A 22,869-nucleotide genomic window follows, 5' to 3' on the forward strand; every position below is an offset into this window, starting at 1 on the left:
CACACACACACACACACACACACACACACACACACACAGAAGGTCATGGCAATCCTCTTCACCAGCTAGCCACTAGTTCATCCTTATGCAATATGTGGCACAGTGTGCGTTCCACTAAAAGGGAGAATTATGTGGTGGAAGGAGAATGTAATTGGTTTGTCCACTGTATTACACAATACAGCTATGGCTTTATGGATTAGGAATTGGGACATCCAGCACACACACATACACACTGAATAGATCAGAGTGGTTAATCTTGATTAGAGCAGTGTGAATGCTGAGAAATACGGTGCCCTCACAAACATCTGGCTGCCACATAGCTGAGTGGGATAAACCAAAGTGATTATTGTGGAGATGTCAGGCGAGGTAGACAGTGAGAGCAAGTGTAACGAGGGGGGATACGACACAAACAGGGAGTTGACACGTGTGCTTCACAGTCAGCTCTCTCTCTCCCTCTCAGTGACAGATTTTCCCCTCTCGCTGTTGATGAGGTAAGGTTGCCTTTGCGGAGGGAAGATCTAGCTGGGTTTAATTTGAAATAAAGTATGTGTAAGGTTGTAATAATTATCTTTCTTTATTGATTACTCTCTTTACTGTTTGTCTATAAATGCCAGAAAAACAAGGTTACATCTTCAAATAGTTTGTTTTGTCCGACTGAACCAAACCAACAGATATTCATGATTTTTATGGCATTAAACAGAAAGTGTTTAATGTCACATTCGAGAAGCTAAAAACAGTCAAAACTTTGTAATTTTTTCTAGATAAATTACTTAAACGCTTATTAAAGTTGTTGCATTTGATCAACTAATCAATGACTGGACTGGTTTTTTCAACACTAAGCAGTTATGGCACCCAGGTTCATTTTAGTTGGTTGATGTCTGAAGGTTGCCAGGTTGGTCTTTGTCTCTGTTGCACCAGTGTAAGGTCTAATGAATAATTGCTTTCCTCTGTGAAACGTGAGGGGTGCAGACATTCTGTTAACCTTACTAAAGGAAGAAAAAAAAAAGTGGGGGAAGGAAAAAAATCCCCTTCCTGTCAGTGGTCTCTCTTTCTTTCTGTTCTTGTGAGATCTGGAACTGATAAGTGTGAGGCCTCTACTAACTGAACAGGAAGGATAGAGGGCCTGGCCTCAGAGCCCCTGCCTCTGCACACATGGCTGTCCACCTCCCCTGCATGGGCAAACGGAGAGCAGAGCCTGCCACTTAACTCTAAGTTTGAAAACATCCAAGCCTATTAGAAGGATTATTATCAGTTGTTAGAGTGAACTTTTGTTCTGAAGAGATATCTGTTGAATATAATAACAGAGAGGCCTTTTGATGAAATATATCTAGGCTAAATGAATGCTTTGCAGCAGTTTCACAGCCAGGCACAATCATAACTCCCTTGTTCCAGTGACCAGTGTTAAGTCAAGTGGAAGTACTTTATTAAACAAGCACACAGCCGAGCAGTGAGAGTTAACATTCAACCCGAACACCCAGAGGTCTGAATGACAAGCTGTTAATGATGGGGCCGTTGTAGTGTCTATACATAGATGTTTCCTGAAGCAGGTGCCTTAGCATATAAACCACAAACAAAAATGTAACATAGAGGGAAGTTTCACACTCCAAATGTGAGGTTTGTCAATTAGAGGTTGAAGCGATCAGTTTTTTGTAAACTCCAATGTATGGGATGAGTTCAATTTAAAAAGTTGTAAGGAACTCAATTGTGATTGTCGTGCAAACAGAACATACGGGAGTATTTATCTTATATATCTTGAAAACAAATGACAGACACGCTATCTTTAACTTCAGGGTGATAAAAAACAGATTCCAAATATTTACACAATGAGATTTTGGATAATTACGCATCAGGAATGTGGATATAATGGCTAAGTGGGTAAAGGCTAAATAGAGCCGCTACAACAATCTGGCAAGTACAGAAAATGACATCACTTTACTGTAATGCAACCTTTAAAACCAAGAAAAGACAACACTTATGTCATATTACGATATTATGATATCCAAAATCTAAGACGACAGTTAGTCTCATAACACGATATCGATATAATATTGCTATATTGCCCAGTTCTAAATTAAAGTGCCTGGAAAGAAAAAAGAAGATCTTTGGAATGATAATGTTCAGGACTTCCATGATTTTTCACATATATAAATGTCATACTAGTTTAAAAAAGGATTCACAAAAGTACTATTTAAACCGCCCAACTATGTTTATTTTGCTATCAAAATCACAAAAGCCAGAGGTTGCCTTCTTTTAGGAATGTTTAACAATACTAATTTATGCTTCATTCCTGCCATGTGTTGTTGTTTTGGCAGATGGAAAGATGATTTTCCTGTACACTTCTTGGTGAGTAACCTTAACAAGATAGCACTTGAGCCCGTTTGCCTTCTCGCAACCCCTTTGAGATCCATCTACTATCTTATCTGACTGGGTTTTCCTTAGTAGTTAACGCACATGTGGAATTTCCCTCTGATCCCAGCTCTTCACAATACCTTTAGTTGTAAAGCAACTTTGGGAATCTAAGGCTTATCTTTTTCAGAGCTTAGACTGTGGTGGAGATGTTCCGGGGTGGTATCCTTCCCATGAGAGAATGCGAGATAACGTGCCAGGGTGACAGCTGAATTATTAGCCCATTAGTCACCGGTGAGAGAAAGAGGCAGATGAACATGGCATCCGTCAAGAAAGTGCCTCTTTTTTGGAGATAGCCTTTCCTAACTGCTGCCCAGGAATCTTGTAAGTCTCTCCCACTGATGTAAGAGCTGGAGGGCTGGGGTCAGAGAGCAGAGCTGGAGCTATCCTGGTGCTCTGCTGCTTCTGCTGATGACCCGACCGCCTGTCCTAGGAACAGAGCAGCATTAACACAGAGTTAGAACTCAGTGTACTGGACTAAAAATAGATGTGGCGTCGACCTCTCTTTCCCATACTCGCACACAAACATAGATGCACACGCTCATGCATGTATGCACACCCAAAAGCATCTTGGGCGCACATCTTCAGGTGCTGGTGATAGTCGTGACATGCCAGAACATGTTTGATTGACAGGATGACTGCGGCGGTACAAAGTGTCTGTGTACTTGGGACAGATGTTCTCCGCAGCCGGCTCTGATGGTCTGAGTTGATGTACAGCAGGAGGAAGCCATTAAGCCTCACTTGGCTCCGAGATGAACTTCCCCACTCTTTTGTGACCCTGTTGAATTTCCGAGCCTCCTTTACGACTCACGCGTCTCTGTATGAGCTATCTGACTGGCTTTACTTGAATGAAGACGCTGCAAAGAAAATGGAGGGGACTGAACAAATGGAGTAGCGCTTGTTTCCTTTGATGCAAAATTAAAGCTGATATCCCTTTGACATGCCTTCCACGGATAACTTGTCAATTTCCTGCTCATGATGAATAGCCTGAATGTGCTATGCTTCATAAGCCAACATATTAGTTAATTAATGGCATGGTGTAAATTGTTTTAAGAACACTTGGCATTGAGATGCTTTTGGCTTGTGAATGTTCTACCTCGATGCTGCTTCTTGAAATACGACCACATTAACAAGCTTTTATCCTGCCATATAATTGCATTTCTCTGTGTCAGTGAAAGCCATTCATTGGGTCTAGTAAATTCTTGTTATAGAATATGACCAAGACCCAACTAGCTTGCCTTGACCCCCACACAGCTTCTGATAATTTCTTCTATTTGTGATATGCGTAAAGCTAATTAAATTATGATAGTTGCAGCGCTCCTGGGCCTTCTATTAATCCAACAGCTGATCTGACTGCCATTCAAGTGGCCCAGTTTGAACATTTATTTACAGTAGGTGGACAAATATAAGCCCAGGTCCTAGTTACTGTAGTTGAAGTTAATCAAGTTTTTGTACTACCATTTTGTTACTTTATGCTTTCCATCTAGTACATTTCAGAGTATTTTTTTCTCCACTATATTAATTAAAAAAAATATAGTTATACACTCTTAAAACTGCTGGGTTAAAATAACCCAACTTGGGTCATATTGGTAACCAAGTGCTGGGTCAAATATGGACCGAGCCAACGCTGGGTTGGTTGACCCAGCAGGTTGGGTTATGGTCTGACCCAGCTGTTGGTTAATATTTTCTACCCAACAATTGTTAAAATACCCTGTTGTTGGTTAAAACAACCTAAAATGGTTGAAAAATATAACCCATTTCTGGGTTATCTGTATTTTTTTCCCACTTGATTTTTTGCATTAAGAAATGTACTTTGAAATTATGAAATATCCCAAAATCCCAGCATTTTGTTTTATTGCTTTAACCCAATATATCCCTTCAACAAAATTAACATTACAATTAATTTCAGTTAACATTAAAAGTAGTATAAAAGAATACAAAAGTAATTTTACATTTTTGATTTAAAACATATGCTGTGTCATTTTACAATCACTAACGGACAAAAAGTCACAACTTCTTAAACTTCATGCATTTAACTTTCAAACCAACTTTTAAATCTTAAAGTGCCCAAAAAACAATCTCTTTTTCGGGGATTTGGGGGTTATTTTGTGTCTCTGGTGCTTACGCACACACACGATAAGAACCATCCATGGTGTCTGAGTGAGATCTGGTTCCTGAATGTCTTCAGTGCAGAATCTGGGCCCTTTAACTCGACCATGTGCCATAGCCTACATAGAAATTAAAAAACTACATAGTAGACTCTGAGCATTAATTTGACAGCGTTTGATTCAGGTCCTGGTCTCTGAAACACGGTGGTCTGATGAACTCCCAAACATTAGCACAAAGTTTTGGCAAACCAACATAGACCACCAAAAACGGAGTGAGACCGACGTCCACAGCAGCCAAAAGCGCTGCTCCCACGCCCCCCCCCCCCCCCCCCCCCCTTCACAAGACGTATTAGAACGTATGGGGCTCTGTGTGTGGACTCATCAGGTATCGGCCATGTTGGTCGCAATCGAGCAAAAAACAACACAAAGAAGAATAAATACAAATATAATATTCTTAATAAGCCTTATTAGTCCTAGCCTTGCCTAGTTCTAGATTTCAGCCTAAAAGACATATCAACGACTCTCCTGGACACAATCAACCGGAACGACATAGATTTCAGTGCGTCAATAAAAGTAGGGCAAGGGAAAGTCATTTCCAAAAAATCTAAGTACAGTAGAGTCAAAGAGCAAAGAATATGAAGACACAATGACTGGTTTTCAGTAACTGTGTAAGATATACTCACCATGCCTGGAGAGTCCACTACGTGGGACCTCTGTGTGTAATGTCCAGCAGTGATGTGGTCCCATTAGAACGGATCCACTGGGCCCTGGAGAGCAGGCTCCAACATGTGTTGGCCAACCTGGACTGGGGCCAGATGATGGTCCTCTCTGGGTTTAGTTGGTTCTGTGATGAGCAGAGAAATGAATAGTTATACCAAGTTGTGACATATTAAGACATCTCCTTTTTGGATGGTGGGCCGTTTCCCATACAAGAATCAAGTTTAGCCCTCGACTACAACAAATGAAGAGTTGTAAAGAGTTGAATCTCAGATAGAAACTGGCTCATACTTAAAGAAGAAGTACGTTACAAACAGGGTAGAGGACGTCACAATCACTTCTAATGGAGGAGACATGTTACTGTTCTACCTGGCAAAAGGACTCTGTGGTTGTGGCACTTGTGATGTTAAACGTCCTCGTCTGCCAGAGTGGAGTCTTTTCAACATTGCGGAGACGTTCTTCCAGAAAGCCTGTTGCGGGTTTATGCCTTCTCAACAAGTTTCTCCTTCCCAAAATCATCCATCTGTTAGAAATGAAGAAGAATAAAATAGTAAATAATAAAATAGTACACTCACACTAAGAAGTACTTATAACTCTAGAGCGCTCATGTTGACCTTGTTAGATTCTACACTGTAATCCTCTCTCCTAAACACCCGATGAGAGTCAGGATGATCAAAATGAGTCCCAGATTATTAAATTTTGTATTAATTAATATGGATACTATAGCATACAGTAACACTAAACATGTACATTCAGCCTAGTTCTTTTTTTCTGTAGGGTATAACCATTGCATTTTTAGATTTACCTAGCAAAGAAGATAAATTTTTACTAATCTAAACAGAACTACTGCCCCGCCTCAGCGCCAAGAGGATCTGGGCAGTACAGACTACATCCCTGAAATCATTTGGCCCTTTTAAGACTGCAAATCAACACACCACACCTGAAATAATTCAGTAAAAAATCTTAAACATAACTTTCCCATCCTATTGAAGCATGTATCACCTAAGATATTGTACATTACATATTCAATACATATTTCCATATATCTTCAGACCCAGGTTACAAAGTCTAGGAATGCTAATCAAACTGTGTAAAAAAACTGAATTCAGAACAGCAGATATCTGCTAATGCTAACTTTAGTTCAGCCAGTCTCGCTTTGACAGACCACCACACTCATCCTACAACCAGCAAAACTACAGGAAGCATTATGTGCTCACTGGATTTAATCACATTACAATATCACATAACTTGATAAGCGCTAGCTAGCTAGCTATATGCTGAGTCACCACTGCAGCCAGGCTGTTAGCTAACATTACCATAGCTACATATTACAATACAGAAGTAACCCTACCACAACGTACCTTGTAACTGTTAGACTGCTTAACACATAGAGAGAATGAGTCTCTTGCTTTATCATTGTCCTTTTTTGCGTTATTATCTGGTTTTATAGTTTTAGAGCTCAAGCTATAACGTTAGCGCTAGCTAACTTTTTACCATCGTCACCTCACTGTGTCAATGACGTGCGGACGCTAAATGACAGCTACTCATACGTTAACGTTATATAGTTAATTATTCCGTGTAAGGGTCTCAGTGTTTTACAGGCACCAAAAATAGCGACGAAAAAACAAAAGATTTACTAGCTAACGTTAGATTAAGGCAGTTAGCAAGCAAGATACAAGATGAGTTTGTGCTAACAGTTAACTATTGCTAACGTCAATGTCCATAAACGCTAGCCTTATAGCTCGCTAGCTAGCGTTAGCTAAAGTGACCTACGTTACGGTTAACCACACAGACAGCTACGTTAATAGCTACGTTACCATAGCTAAATATTACACTACAGAAGTAACCCTAAACACAACATACCTGTAACTGTTAGACTGATTCCACATAAGAATTATCAGTCTGTTTACTTTATCATTGTCCTGTTTAGCGTTATTATCATGTTTTATGTTTTAGAGCTCGCCATAACGTTAGCCTAGCTACGGTCATTTTCCCTGCGTCATCCTACGGTCAGGTGCGTCAACGGCTACTCATAACTTTAACGTTATTAGTTAATTATTCGTGTAAGGGTGTTAGTGTGTTTACAGGACCAAGTTGTCTGCGCTATCTAACATATTTGTATAGTTTGACCGTCTTAAAGGTTCCTACCACTTACGGGGCTGTGGTCGTCGACGTCCCGGGCCTTCTGTCCAAAATGGCGGCAGAATGAGCCGCTCCGGTCTGACCCATCGTGTTGGTCACAGTCTTGACCCAACTTTGTTTAAATCAACCCAACCTATGACCCAACAGCCCTAACCAGCATTTGGGTACTAAAATAACCCAGCGTTTTTAGTGTGTATATTATATTTATATATAGTTCTAGATTTCAGCATTTCTATAGACCTATTCAACAGTATATGATTTCATTAAAGCAGCTATAATCAATATTGTTTATAATAACTCAAATCAATGACTGTGAAAACAATGTAATCTTGTTAGAGTGGATTTGATCTTCTCATCTAACTCTTGGAAAAAGCAAATAAGTGCATTTCTTTAAAGGGACAGTTCAAAAACTAGTTCTTGAAAACAAGATGATACATCTCAAGGGGTTTATCCTAACAACAATTTAAACAAAACACCCCAAAATCAAAAATCCATATCTTTCCCTTTTACCTGTATTGCTATTTATCAATCTAGAATATTTTGGTATAAGTTGCCCAGTATTGGTGATAATAGCCGAAGAGATGTTTGCCCTCTCCCAATATAATTGAACTAGACGGCACTCGCTTGTGGTCTTAAAGGGCCAAAATACATTTGAAACCTCAACAGCAATGTCTCTTACCAGAAATCCTGACCCGTGACTCAAGGCCTGACAGAATAATGTAATGCAATTAATGTAGGAATTTTATATATATATAATAATATATATATTATATTATATATATATATCTATATATATATATTTATATACACACACACACACACACTATTTACTGTATACAGTAAATACAGTGGGGTTCAAAAGTTTGGGCACCCCAGGTAAAAAAATTGTATTAATGTGCATAAAGAAGCAAAGAAAAGATGGAAAAATCTCCAAAAGGCATCATATGACAGATTAGACATTCTTATTATATGTCACAAAAAGTTAGATTTTATTTCCATCATTTACACTTTCAAAATAACAGAAAACAAAAAAACCTTTGGAAAGCTGAGACCTGACAGTGTCATGGATTGTTCTCATCGTCTGGAAAGACCAGGGATGTCAATCTTAAGGTTTTAAATGCCCAGACTCATCTGACCTTGCCCCAACAATCGGCACCATGGGTTCTTCTAAGCAGTTGTCTAGAAAACTGAAACTGAAAATAGTTGACGCTCACAGAGCAGGAGAAGGCTATAAGAAGATAGCAAAGCGTTTTCAGATGCCAATATCCTCTGTTTGGAATGTAATTAAGAAATGACAGTCATCAGGAACAGTGGAAGTTAAAGCACAATCTGGAAGACCAAGAAAAATATCAGACAGAACAGCTCGCAGGATTGTGAGAAATGCAAGTCCAGACCCAGGTTTGACTGCACGATCCATCCAGAAAGACCTGGCAGACACTGGAGTTGTGGTATACCATTCCACTATAAAGAGATACTTGTACAAATATTGTCTTCATGGAAGAGTCATCAGAAGAAAACCTCTTCTACATCCTCACCACAAAAATCAGCATTTGAAGTTTGCAAATGAACATATAGACAAGCTTGATGCATTGTGGAATCAAGTTCTGTGGACCGATGAGGTTAAAGTAGAACTTCTTCGATTTGATAATGATCCTAAACACACCTCAAAATCCACGGTGGATTACATCAAGAGGCGTAAGCAATAAAAGGAATTTTGTTTTTGAGAAAGTTCATCCTACCATTATAATGACAATCAGCAAACAGTATATTCAACACTAATGGAATGTACTCTGCATGTTTTTAACGATTGTTATCACTTTAGCTCATTGTTTGTAGGTGGTTGAAAAATCGATACAGCATAGATCGCGTATTTTCAGTGGCAATACTATTCATACACAGGCGCCAAGTACTCGATCTTTTTTTTATTCGTTAGTGTTGGTCAGTTTGTCTGCTTGACAATCCCATTTTTGCAGAAATAAATTGAAGTGATGAACACACAGAGAAATGGTATAAGAGATAAAACTGATGTTGAAACAAGTTTCCTTTTGGTGACATCATTTGAATTGGGAAAAATTAGAAGTTGGAAAAAGGTTAAAGTACAATATATCGCAGATATAGCAATATGTTTAAATTGAAATAACATCGTATTGTGGCATAGTATCTGATGATATTGTATCGGGAGGGCGTCTGGTGATTCCACCCCCTAATTCGTTTCCCTTTTTTAATTGAGGCCAAAAAAAAAAACCTTTAATTTTTTCTAATCCTGTTTCATTGTTCACATGCTTGATGTCCATTTGCATTCAAAAACCACAGTATCTACCAGTTAAAATGCAAATGTTGCCCACTGGGATAATAGCTCCAAAGACTGGCTGGGTGAACAGCACCTGTGGCTCTTAAGAGCCTTTCCACAGTGTTGCGAGCAGGCCAGGTGAGATTTCTGCCGAGGTGTCCCTCTCCTGCCATTGTCCAGGCTTAGCGGTGGCGTCCAGCTCCCACCACCCGTCTGACTTGCCAGCGGGTTTCACGGCCACTTTATACAGATGACTTTTCATGCAGCCAGTAAAACCTGTTGATCGCTGGCGAGAATGAGTCTGTCCAGCTCCTCTGGCTGCAGCGACAGCGGGGATTTTGACTCCGAGGACCCAATTAAACCTGGGAGGGCCTCTCTGAAGAAATAATAACAATGATAAATGCACTCTGTGGCCGGCTTAGAGAGGCAAGGAGAATGTTTTATTGTGTGTGTCTTGACACAATTTCTCTGAGCTTCTGTTTTTTTGTTTTTTTTGCAGTATCAAGAGTGAATTGTCTTGGGATTGTGTGTGTGTGGGGGTGTGTGGTGTGGTGTGGTGTGTGTGTGTGTGTGTTTGTTTGTGTGGGTGTGGGTGTGGGTGTGTGGTGTGTGTGTGTGTGGTGGGTGGTTGTGTGTGTGTGTGTTGTGTGAGACTTGGATATATTTTTGTGTGACTCTTATCAGTTAGTAGTTAGTTAACCATTTAAGTTATATCAACAAAATTGTTATATTTTCCACCTTCTTAAAGGTAAAACCTTGCGCTTTTTAAAAATATATTCTTTTGTAATTAAACATCTAAACCGTTTAGGTGACAAAATTACTAATTTGAGGATGTTAATTGGCTCCGGGAACTTGTGAGGGGAATTGTTCTAACTATTTTGACATTTTACGCCAATAAGTTCTAGTCGCAGTTATCTGAAACATACATATAAGTGTTTACAGATTATTTTATGATCGAGATTTTTTTTTATTGAAAATATATCCCTGCTCTCAGAAAATTGCAGTCACGTGAAGGAATTTTTCTCTGTCGGGTATCCAAAAAAACCTCCTTTTATTAATACCTCTCATTTCAATTGCACTTGCCAGCAGTTTTGTCATATGCTTGCGGTTCCTTACTGCCAGTCAGTCTTGTGTCCGGGTGCTCGAGTCTCCTCCTCACTGCGCTGCGAGGCCGTGTTATTGTACTTAACACATCAATTCTGTTGCAGTTGAGCTTTTTTTCCTTCCATCCCCCGTTCATGGAACTGTTTGCAGTGCAGAGCACATTGATTTTTCACAGCCCTGGAAAAGCTGTTGATGAATAGCACAGAGGTATCTGGGGAGAATCTGGCTTTAAAAGGAGGCACCCAGCGTCAACCCCTCCTCCCCCCCTCTCTCTCTCTCTCTCGACCCATTAGCCCCCAGCACTCCGTCCACTTTCCCTCTTCAGAGGGCTGCACTTCCAGCAGGAGAGAAATGCTGCCTCCAGCAGGGAGAACTGCCCTAAAAAATCTTAAGATTTAAAAAAAAAAAAAAAAGAAAAAAAAAAAAAAAAATCCCAGGCCCCTTCTCTGCTGAATGTGAAAATAGACCTTGTGGGTAGACAGTTTTTATATTTGGTGCATCCTTGTCCTGTCAACCAAAGCATGGCTCAGGAGAACTCTGGTTGGGGATAGAAATGGCAAGCATGCTGTGTGTCACTGGCAGACACTTATGAAAACGATACACAACAGGGTACGCTATAGACTTTAAGGGAACAGGGGAACACTTTTTTTTTATCCTTTCTTTCCTTCCATCAGCTCCTTGAAATGTCGTATTCAACATTTGAGGAGTGAACTTTTTTTTTGCCTCCTTAAAAAATGAGGGTCATGCCCTTTAAACAAAAATGGAGTGCAGGAACAAACAAAGAAAAAGCCAATAGTTTGTTTATACTTTCACCTGCTGGAGCATGCTCTGTCATCTTTAAATGACTCTACTTATTTACTACCTCAATCAGACCCTTCATTCAATGAGGGGTTGAGGACTTTAAATTTAGCTGATATTGTACTGTCTCTTAGCCTGGAAATCCAGACCCTAATCCAAAAGATTAAGGGTCTGGCATCGAGTAATGAAATTTGCCCATCTTGATGGACGACACCATCGTGCATTTGAAAACTCACTGCACGTAGTGGATACACTACATCAATCAACAACAGCACGTGGGGTGACGTACGCTCGGCTAGCAGCGGCACTAACTGTTAGATTAAACTGTTGTCATCTGTTTAGCTCGCCTCTGCCCCGCCTAAATCCGATATACTGTGTGATTGGGCAGCCCAAATACAAGGTATTCAATGAGCAGCATTACTCCATGCCAAGTAACTTTCTGTGCAAATACAAATTGTGCTATTGTGAGATCTCTGGATTTCCGGGTGCTGTTTTCTCTCAGAGACCTGAATATTTTCTCTCAACATCCAAACTCCTTGCTTAACATTTAATGCTTGTGAAACTTCTGAATAAGTAATGTTAACAGTCAATGGTCTGAGGTAAGCCACACATTCAATTATTGGAATATAATAAATATATTTAAATATTCCAGTGTTCTTCTTTGTTTACTCTCTGTCGATGCCAGTAGTTGCTTAAATTTCTGAAAGTTAACATGCTAGAATCCACCCTATGCTTATTATGCTTAAGTACAACTACTCACAACTGTTAATTCACTAAAGAATGTACATTTGGGTATATAGATAGACATATGTTCTCTTTTTTTCTCTTGGTTATTGTAAAAAGTTGTTAACTGGCTTAAATGTAATGGCTCCGCCATCATATCACCTTTTGAACTTCACCAATAACTAATGGAATTTTCAGGGTCTGAATGTCACTGGCATGTGCGTGAGCCCCGCCAGCCCAGGCTAAGTGCAAAGCTATAGTGAAGGCCTCTCTTAATAGCTTATCTGTCCATCGGGGGTGAATTATAAATGTGCCTGGCAGTGAACTTACCCTGTGGTGGATGTTTGTATGATCCATACTGTCATTGGTTGCTCTTTTGATTTGTCCTTCATTGGCACGAGAGCGTGAAGGAGCTTATCTGTGCGGGGAAGAAGTGTATCACGCTTAGCAAAGCGCAGATGAAGCCACTCAGGGCCCAAAGGAATGTGTGAGAAGGAAATCATCGAGTGGGCTTGATTTTTTTGGAGAAAAAAAAATGTAATCTTATAATTCAGTGTTTGGAGATTGGTGTAATGCAGCGGTGATTTACCTCTGTTCTTTTTCCTCCCTGATTTCTCTCAGGGACAGAAGACGTGAGGTGTGGAAGTGTTTCTCCTCCTGGTTGTGAATGGTGTGGGGGGGGTCCTTCGTGTGAAGAATCAAGGATTGAAATCACGCGGTGTTCTTTTTTTTTTTTTTTCAGGTGGATGATTAAAAATGTATGCTCTCCTATTAGTGTTTCTGTCGCAGTAGAATGGTGCAGGTTGTTGTTGCACCCAGAATGTTAGCGGCAGGCTACAGCTGTTTTTTGGTGTTGAGGTGCCTACAGTAATTCATACCCTTTATGCTAATATTATTAGGTTGTCACTTTTTTTTGTCCTCTACACTTTTCTCATTACAGTTGTGATTGTACATGTGTCTGCTATCATTTACGTGTAAATGGCTTACCACTGTGGATGCTAGGCATTTCACACTTGACCAGTAGCAACTTTTAGTGTTGGGAACACCTTGATTGTTACATTACGACTAAGCAAACAAACTTGCTTACTGATTGTTAGCAAGCACCAGCTAGCGCTTCGAGTACTCACTCTACACAGCCTGTTTCATGAGAAATCTTGATGTTGGAATTAGAATAAGGTTGTGTAATAGAATAAATGAATTTGAGAGCACAAAATTATTTTTAATCCTTGATAATCACCAGGCAGTAAGGATCTTTTTAATTACGTGAGATTCAGCTTTGCTGGGAATTAACAAAGCTTGTCACTAGAAACAGATATGTGCCTCCCCTGTCACTACAGTTGATTTAAAGACTACAACTTTGTTTGCTCGGACATGCTCTGTCCTCCACTGTGCTCAAGTGTCTTTGGTAAACATTTGATGGCAGCAGTTTGTGTGTGGCCAGTGTCGGCTCACCTTGCAAAGCATGTTGATTTCGTTAAAAGCTCCTGGGGGGCTCTGAGTAACAGTGCTAGATGTTGCGTGGTTTTGTTTTTTTTCCTACATCCTATCCAAATGCAGTCTGAAGAATGTACACACACCACACACACACCACACACACACACACAACACACACACACCACACACCACACACACACACACACACACACAGAAGTCATGCAATCCTCTTCACCAGCTAGCCACTAGTTCATCCTTATGCAATATGTGGCACAGTGTGCGTTCCACTAAAAGGGAGATTATGTGGTGGAAGGAGAATGTAATTGGTTTGTCCACTTATTACACAATACAGCTATGGCTTTATGGATTAGGAATTGGGACATCCACACACCACATACACACTGAATAGATCAAGTGGTTATCTTGATTAGAGCAGTGTGAATGCTGAGAATTACGGTGCCCTCACAAACATCTGGCTGCCACATAGCTGAGTGGGATAAACCAAAGTGATTATTGTGGAGATGTCGGCAGTAGACAGTGAGAGCAAGTGTAACGAGGGGGATCGACACAAACAGGGAGTTGACACGTTTGCTTCACAGTCAGCTCTCTCTCTTCCCTCTCAGTGACAGATTTTCCCCTCTCGCTGTTGATGAGGTAAGGTTGCCTTTGCGGAGGGAAGATCTAGCTGGGTTTAATTTGAAATAAGTATGTTAAGGTTGTAATAATTATCTTTTCTTTATTGATTACTCTCTTTACTGTTTGTCTATAAATGCCAGAAAAACAAGGTTACATCTTCAAATTTTTTTTGTCCGACTGAACCAAACCAACAGATATTCATGATTTTTATGGCATTAACAGAAAGTGTTAATGTCCATTCGAGAAGCTAAAACAGTCAAAACTTTGTAATTTTTTCTAGATAAATTACTTAAACGCTTATTAAAGTTGTTGCTTTGATCAACTAATCATGACTGGACTGGTTTTTTTCAACACTAAGCAGTTATGGCACCCAGGTTTCATTAGTTGGTTTGATGTCTGAGGTTGCCATTTGGTCTTTGTCTCGTTGCACCAGTGTAAGGTCTAATGAATAATTGCTTTCTCTGTGAAACGTGGGGGTGCAGACATTCTGTTAACCTTACTAAAGGAAGAAAAAAAAAAAGTGGGGGAAGAAAAAAATCCCCTTCCTGTCAGTGGTCTCTCTTTCTTTCTGTTCTTGTGAGATCTGGAACTGATAAGTGTGAGCCTCTACTAACTGAACAGAAGGATAGAGGGCCTGGCCTCAGAGCCCCTGCCTCTGCACACATGGCTGTCCACCTCCCCTGCATGGGCAAACGGAGAGCAGAGCCTGCCACTTACTCTAAGTTTGAAACATCCAAGCCTATTAGAAGGATTATTATCAGTTGTTAGAGTGAACTTTTGTTCTGAAGAGATATCTGTTGAATATAATAACGAGAGCCTTTTGATGAAATATATCTAGGCTAATGAATGCTTTTGCGAGCAGTTTCACAGCCAGGCACAATCATAACTCCTTGTTCCAGTGACCAGTGTTAGTCATGGAAGTACTTTATTAAACAAGCACACAGCCGAGCAGTGAGGTTACATTCAACCCGAACACCCAGAGGTCTGAATGACAAGCTGTTAATGATGGGGCCGTTGTAGTGTCTATACATAGATGTTTCCTGAAGCAGGTGCCTTAGCATATAAACCACAAAAAAAAATGTAACATAGAGGGAAGTTTCACCCTCCAAATGTGAGGTTTGTCAATTGAGGTTGAAGCGATCAGTTTTTTGTAAACTCCAATGTATGGGATGAGTTCAATTTAAAAGTTGTAAGGAACTCAATTGTGATTGTCGTGCAAACAGAACATACGGAGTATTTATCTTATATATCTTGAAAACAAATGACAGACCACGCTATCTTTAACTTCAGGGTGATAAAAACAGATTCCAAATATTTACACAATGAGATTTTGGATAATTACGCATCAGGAATGTGGATATAATGGCTAAGTGGGTAAAGGCAAATAGAGCCGCTACAACAATCTGGCAATACAGAAATGACATCACTTTACTGTATGCAACCTTTAAAACCAGAAAAGACAACACTTATGTCATATACATATTATGATATCCAAAATCTAAGACGACAGTTAGTCTCATACACGATATCGATATATATTGCTATATGCCCAGTTCTAAATTAAAGTGCCTGGAAAGAAAAAAGAAGATCTTTGGAATGATAATGTTCAGGACTTCCATGATTTTTCACATATTAAATGTCATACTAGTTTAAAAAGGATTCCAAAAGCTATTAAACCGCCCAACTATGTTTATTTTGCTATCAAATCACAAAGCCAGAGGTTGCCTTCTTTTAGGAATGTTAACATACTAATTTATGCTTCATTCCTGCCATGTGTTGTTTGTGCAGATGGAAAGATGATTTTCCTGTACACTTCTTGGTGATGTAACCTTAACAAGTAGCACTTGAGCCCGTTTGCCTTCTCGCAACCCCTTTGAGATCCATCTACTATCTTATCTGACTGGTTTTCCTTAGTAGTTAACGCACATGTGGAATTTCCCTCTGATCCCAGCTCTTCACAATACCTTTAGTTGTAAAGCAACTTTGGGAATCTAAGGCTTATCTTTTTCAGAGCTTAGACTGTGGTGGAGATGTTCGGGGTTGGTATCCTTCCCATGAGAGATGCGAGATAACGTGCCAGGGTGACAGCTGAATTATAGCCCATTAGTCCCGGTGAGAGAAAGAGGCAGATGACATGGCATCCGTCAAGAAGTGCCTCTTTTTGTGAGATAGCCTTTCCTAACTGCTGCCCAGGAATCTTGTAGTTCTCTCCCACTGATGTAGAGCTGGAGGGCTGGGGTCAGAGAGCAGAGCTGGAGCTATCCTGGTGCTCTGCTGCTTCTGCTGATGACCCACCCGCCTGTCCTAGGAACAGAGCAGCATTAACACAGAGTTAGAACTCATGTGACTGGACTAAATAGATGTGGCGTCGACCTCTCTTCCCATACTCGCACACAAACATAGATGCAACGCTCATGCATGTATGCACACCCAAAAGCATCTTGGGCGCACATCTTCAGGTGCTGGTGATAGTCGTGACATGCCAGAACATGTTTGATTGACAGGATGACTGCGGCGGTACAAAGTGTCTGTGTACTTGGGACAGATGTTCTCCGCAGCCGGCTCTGATGGTCTGAGTTGATGTACAGCAGAGGAAGCCATTAAGCCTCACTTGGCTCCGAGATGAACTTCCCCACTCTTTTGTGACCCTGTTGAATTTCCGAGCCTCCTTTCGACTCACGCGTCTCGTATGAGCTATCTGACGGGCTTTACCTTGAATGAAGACGCTGCAAAGAAAATGGAGGGGACTGAACAAATGGAGTAGCGCTTGTTTCCTTTGATGCAAAATTAAAGCTGATATCCCTTTGACATGCCTTCCACGGATAACTTGTCAATTTCCTGCTCATGATGAATAGCCTGAATGTGCTATGCTTCATAAGCCAACATATTAGTTATATTGCATGGTGTAAATTGTTTAAGAACACTTGGCATTGAGATGCTTTTGGCTTGTGAATGTTCTACCTCGATGCTGCTTCTTGAAATACGACCACATTAACAAGCTTTTATCCTGCCTATAATTGCATTTCTCTGTGTCAGTGAAAGCCATTCATTGGGTCTAGTAAATTCTTGTTATAGAATATGACCAAGACCCAACTAGCTTGCCTTGACCCCCACACGCTTCTGATAATTTCTTCTATTGTGATATGCGTAAAGCTATTAAATTATGATAGTTGCAGCGCTCCTGGGCCTTCTATTAATCCAACAGCTGATCTGACTGCCATTCAGTGGCCCAGTTTGAACATTTTTACAGTAGGTGGACAAATATAAGCCCGGTCCTAGTTACTGTAGTTGAAGTTAATCAAGTTTTTGTACTACCCATTTTGTTACTTTATGCTTTCCATCTAGTACATTTCAGAGTATTTTTTTTCCCACTATATAATTAAAAAAATATAGTTATACACTCTTAAAACTGCTGGGTTAAAATAACCCAACTTGGGTCATATTGGTAACCAATGCTGGGTCAAACTATGGACCCGATGCCACGCTGGGTTGGTTTGACCCAGCAGGGTGGGTATGGTCTGACCCAGTGTGGTTATATTTCACCCAACAATGTGTTAAAATAACCCTGTTGTTGGTTAAAACAACCTAAAATGTGTAGAAAAATATAACCCATTTCTGGGTTATCTGTATTTTTTTTTCCACCTTGATTTTTTGCATTAAGAAATGTACTTTGAAATTATGAAATATCCCAAAAATCCCAGCATTTTTTTTATTGCTTTAAGCCCAAATATATCCCTTCATACAAAATTAAACATTACAATTAATTTCAGTTAACATTAAAAGTAGTATAAAAGAATACAAAAGTAATTTACATTTTTGATTTAAAAACATTGCTGTGTCATTTTACTCATAACGGGACAAAAATCACAACTTCTTAAACTCATGCATTAACTTTGCAAACCAACTTTTAAATGCTTAAAGTGCCCAAAAAACAATCTCTTTTCCGGGATTTGGGGTTATTTTGTGTCTTCTGGTGCTTACGCACACACCGATAAGAAACATCCATGGTGTCTGAGTGAGATCTGGTTCCTGAATTGTCTTAAGTGCAGAATCTGGCCCTTTAACTCGACCATGTGCCATAGCCTACATGAAATTAAAAAACTACATAGTAGACTCTAGCATTATTTGACAGCGTTTGATTCAGGTCCTGGTCTCTGAAACACGGTGGTCTGATGAACTCCCAAACATTAGCACAAAGTTTGGCAAACCAACATGAGACCCCAAAAAGTGGAGTGAGACGACGTCCACAGCAGCCAAAGAGACTGCTGCTCCAACGCCCCCCCCCCCCCCCCCCCCCCTTCACAAAGACAGTATTAGACGTATGGGGCTCTGTGTGGATCTCATCAGGTACTCGGCATGTGGTCGCAATCGAGCAAAAAACAACAAAAGAAGGAATAATACAAATAAGATATTCTTAATAAGCCTTATTATCTAGCCTTGCCTAGTTCTAGATTCAGACCTAAAAGACATATCAACGACTCTCCTGGACACATCAACCGGAACGGATAGATTTCAGTGCGTCAAACATATAAAGTAGGGCAAGGGAAAAGTCATTCCAAAAAATCTAAGTACAGTAGAGTCAAAGAGCAAAAGAATATGAAGACACAATGACTGGTTTTCAGTAACTGTGTAAGATATAGTCTCACCCATGCCTGGAGAGTCCACTAGCGTGGGACCTCTGTGTGTAATGTCCAGCAGTGATGTGGTCCCATTAGAACGGATCCACTGGGCCCTGGAGAGCAGGCTCCAACATGTGTTGGCCACCCTGGTACTGGGGCCAGATGATGGTCTCTCTGGGTGTTAGTTGGTTCTGTGATGAGCAGAGAAATGAAAGTTATACCAAGTTGTGACATATTAAGACATCTCCTTTTTGGATGGTGGGCCGTTTCCCATACAAGAATCAAGTTTAGCCCTCACTACAACAAATGAAGAGTTGTAAAGAGTTGAATCTCAGATAGAAACTGCTCATACTTAAAGAAGAAGTACGTTACAAACAGGGTAGAGGACGTCACAATCACTTCTAAGGAGGAGACATGTTACTGTTCTACCTGGCAAAAGGACTCTGTGGTTGTGGCACTTGTGATGTTAAACGTCCTCGTCTGCCAGAGTGGAGTCTTTTCAACATTGCGGAGACGTTCTTCCAGAAAGCCTGTTGCGGGTTTATGCCTTCTCAACAAGTTTCTCCTTCCCAAAATCATCCATCTGTTAGAAATGAAGAAGAATAAAATAGTAAATAATAAAATAGTACACTCCACACTAAGAAGTACTCTATAACTCTAGAGCGGCTCATGTTGACCTTTTAGATTCTACACTGTAATCCTCTCATCCTAAACACCCGATGAGAGTCGAGGATGATCAAAATGAGTCCAGATATTATAATTTGTATTAATTAATATGGATACTATAGCATACAGTAACACTAAACATGTACATTCAGCACTAGTTCTTTTTTTCTGTAGGGTATAACCATTGCATTTTTAGATTTACCTAGCAAAGAAGATAAATTTTTACTAAATCCTAAACAGAACTACTGCCCCGCCTCAGCAGCCAAGAGGATCTGGGCAGTACAGACTACCATCCCTGAAATCATTTGGCACCTTTTAAGACTGCAAATCAACACAAACCACACCTGAAATAATTCAGTAAAAATCTTAAACATAACTTTCCCATCCTATTGAAGCATGTATCACCTAAGATATTGTACATTACATATCAATACTTTTCCATATTATCTTCAGACCACCAGGTTACAAATCTAGGAATGCTAATCAACTGTAAAAAACGAATTCAGAACAAGCAGATATCTGCTAATCTAACTTTAGTTCGCGTCCTCGCTTTGACAGACCACCACACTCATCCTACAACCAGCAAAACTACAGGAAGGCATTATGTGCTCACTGGATTTAATCCCATTACAATATCACATAACTTGATAAGCGCTAGCTAGCTAGCTATATGCTGAGTCACCACTGCAGCCAGCTTTAGCTAACATTACCATAGCTACATATTACAATACAGAAGTAACCCTACCACAACGTACCTTGTATGTTAGACTGCTTAACACATAGAGAGAATGAGTCTCTTGCTTTATCATTGTCCTTTTTTGCGTTATTATCTGGTTTTATAGTTTTAGAGCTCAAGCTATACCGTTAGCGCTAGCTAACTTTTTACCATCGTCACCTCACTGTGTCAATGACGTGCGGACTCTAAATGAACAGCTACTCATAACGTTAACGTTATATAGTTAATTATTCCGTGTAAGGGTCTCAGGTGTTTTACAGGCACCAAAAATAGCGACGAAAAAAACAAAAAGATTTACTAGCTACACGTAGATTAAGGCCGTAGCAAGCAAGATACAAGATGAGTTTGATGCTAACAGTTAACTATTGCTACGTCAATGTCCATAAACGCTAGCCTTATAGCTCGCTAGCTAGCGTTAGCTAAGTGACCTAGCGTTACGGTTAACCCCACAACAGCTACGTTAATAGCTACGTTACCATAGCTAAATATTACATAACAGAAGTAACCCTAAACACAACATACCTGTAACTGTTAGAGCTGATTCCACATAAGAATTTCAAGTCTGTTTACTTTATCATTGTCCTGTTTACGTTATTATCATGTTTTATGTTTTAGAGCTCGCCATAACGTTAGCGTCATAGCTAACGGCATTTTTCCTGCGTCATCCACGGTCAGGGCGTCAACGGCTACTCATAACTTAACGTTATTAGTTATAATTAATTCCGTGTAAGGTGTTAGTGTGTTTACAGGACCAATTGTCTGCGCTTCTAAACATATTTGTATAGTTTGACCGTCTTAAAGGTTCCTACCACTTACGGGGCTGTGGTCGTCGACGTCCCGGGCCTTCTGTCCAAAATGGCGGCAGAATGAGCCGCTCCGGTCTGACCCATCGTGTTGGTCACAGTCTTGACCCAACGTTTGTTAAATCAACCCAACCTATGACCCAACAGCCCTAACCCAGCATTTGGTACTAAAATAACCCCAGCGTTTTTAGTGTGTATATTATATTTATATATAGTTTCTAGATTTCAGCATTCTATAGACCTATTCAACAGTATATGAGTTTCATTAAAGCAGCTATAATCAATATTGTTTATAATAACTCAAATCAATGACTGGTGAAAACAATGTCTCTTGTTAGAGTGGATTTGATCTCTCATCTAACTCTGGAAAAAGCAAATAAGTGCATTTCTTTAAAGGACAGTTCAAAAACTAGTTCTTGAAAACAATGATACATCTCAAGGGGTTTATCCTAACACACAATTTAAACAAAACACCCCAAATCAAAAATCCATATCTTTCCCTTTACCTGTATGCTATTTATCAATCTAGAATATTTTGGTATAGTTGCCCATTTGGTGATAATAGCCGAAGAGATGTTTGCCCTCTCCCAATATAATTGAACTAGACGGCACTCGCTTGTGGTCTTAAGGGCCAAAATACATTTGAAACCTCAACAGCAATGTCTCTTACCAGAAATCCTGACCCGTGACTCAAGGCCTGACAGAATAATGTAATGCAATTATGTAGGAATTTTATATATATATAATAATATATATATTATATTATATATATATATCTATATATATATATCTTATATCCACACACACACCCACACTATTTACTGTATACAGTAATACAGTGGGGTTCAAAAGTTTGGCACCCGGTAAAAAAATTGTATTAAGTGCATAAAGAAGCAAAGAAAATGGAAAAATCTCCAAAAGGCATCATAGACAGATTAGACATTCTTATTATGTCACAAAAGTTAGATTTTTTTCCATCATTTACACTTTCAAATAACAGAAAACAAAAAAACCTTTGGAAGCTGAGACCTGACAGTGTCATGGATTGTTCTCATCGTCTGGAAAGACCAGGGATGTCAATCTTAAGGTTTAATGCCCAGACTCATCTACCTTGCCCCCAACGGCACCATGGGTTCTTCTAAGCAGTTGTCTAGAAAACTGAAACTGAAAATAGTTGACGCTCACAGAGCAGGAGAAGGCTATAAGAAGATGCAAGCGTTTTCAATGCCAATATCCCTGTTTGAATGTAATTAAGAAATGACAGTCATCAGGAACAGAAGTTAAAGCACAATCTGGAAGACCAAAAAAATATCAGACAACAGCTCGCAGGATTGTGAGAAATGCAAGTCCAGACCCAGGTTTGACTGCACGATCCATCCGAAAGACCTGGCAGACACTGGAGTTGTGGTATACCATTCCACTATAAGAGATACTTGTACAATATTGTCTTCATGGAAGGTCATCAGAAAGAAACCTCTTCTACCTCCTCACCACACAAAAATCAGCATTTGAAGTTTGCAAATGAACATATAGAACAAGCTTGATGCATTTTGGAATCAAGTTCGTGGACCGATAGGTTAAAGTAGAACTTCTTCGATTTGATAATGATCCTAAACACACCTCAAAATCCACGTGGATTACATCAAGAGGCTTAAACTGAAGGTTTTGCCATGGCCTTCAACAATCG

At 39.9% G+C, this 22,869-nt stretch overlaps 1 protein-coding gene across 4 annotated transcripts in view; it reads left to right on the plus strand.

The window, feature by feature from the left end:
• The window catches only part of LOC116671078 (zinc finger MIZ domain-containing protein 1), a 129,183-nt gene that overhangs the window by 34,193 nt on the left and 72,121 nt on the right, over positions 1–22,869 (plus strand). The window lies entirely within an intron of this gene.

This window comes from Etheostoma spectabile, chromosome 21 (assembly GCF_008692095.1).
Source record: "Etheostoma spectabile isolate EspeVRDwgs_2016 chromosome 21, UIUC_Espe_1.0, whole genome shotgun sequence".
Classification (NCBI taxonomy): domain Eukaryota; kingdom Metazoa; phylum Chordata; class Actinopteri; order Perciformes; family Percidae; genus Etheostoma; species Etheostoma spectabile.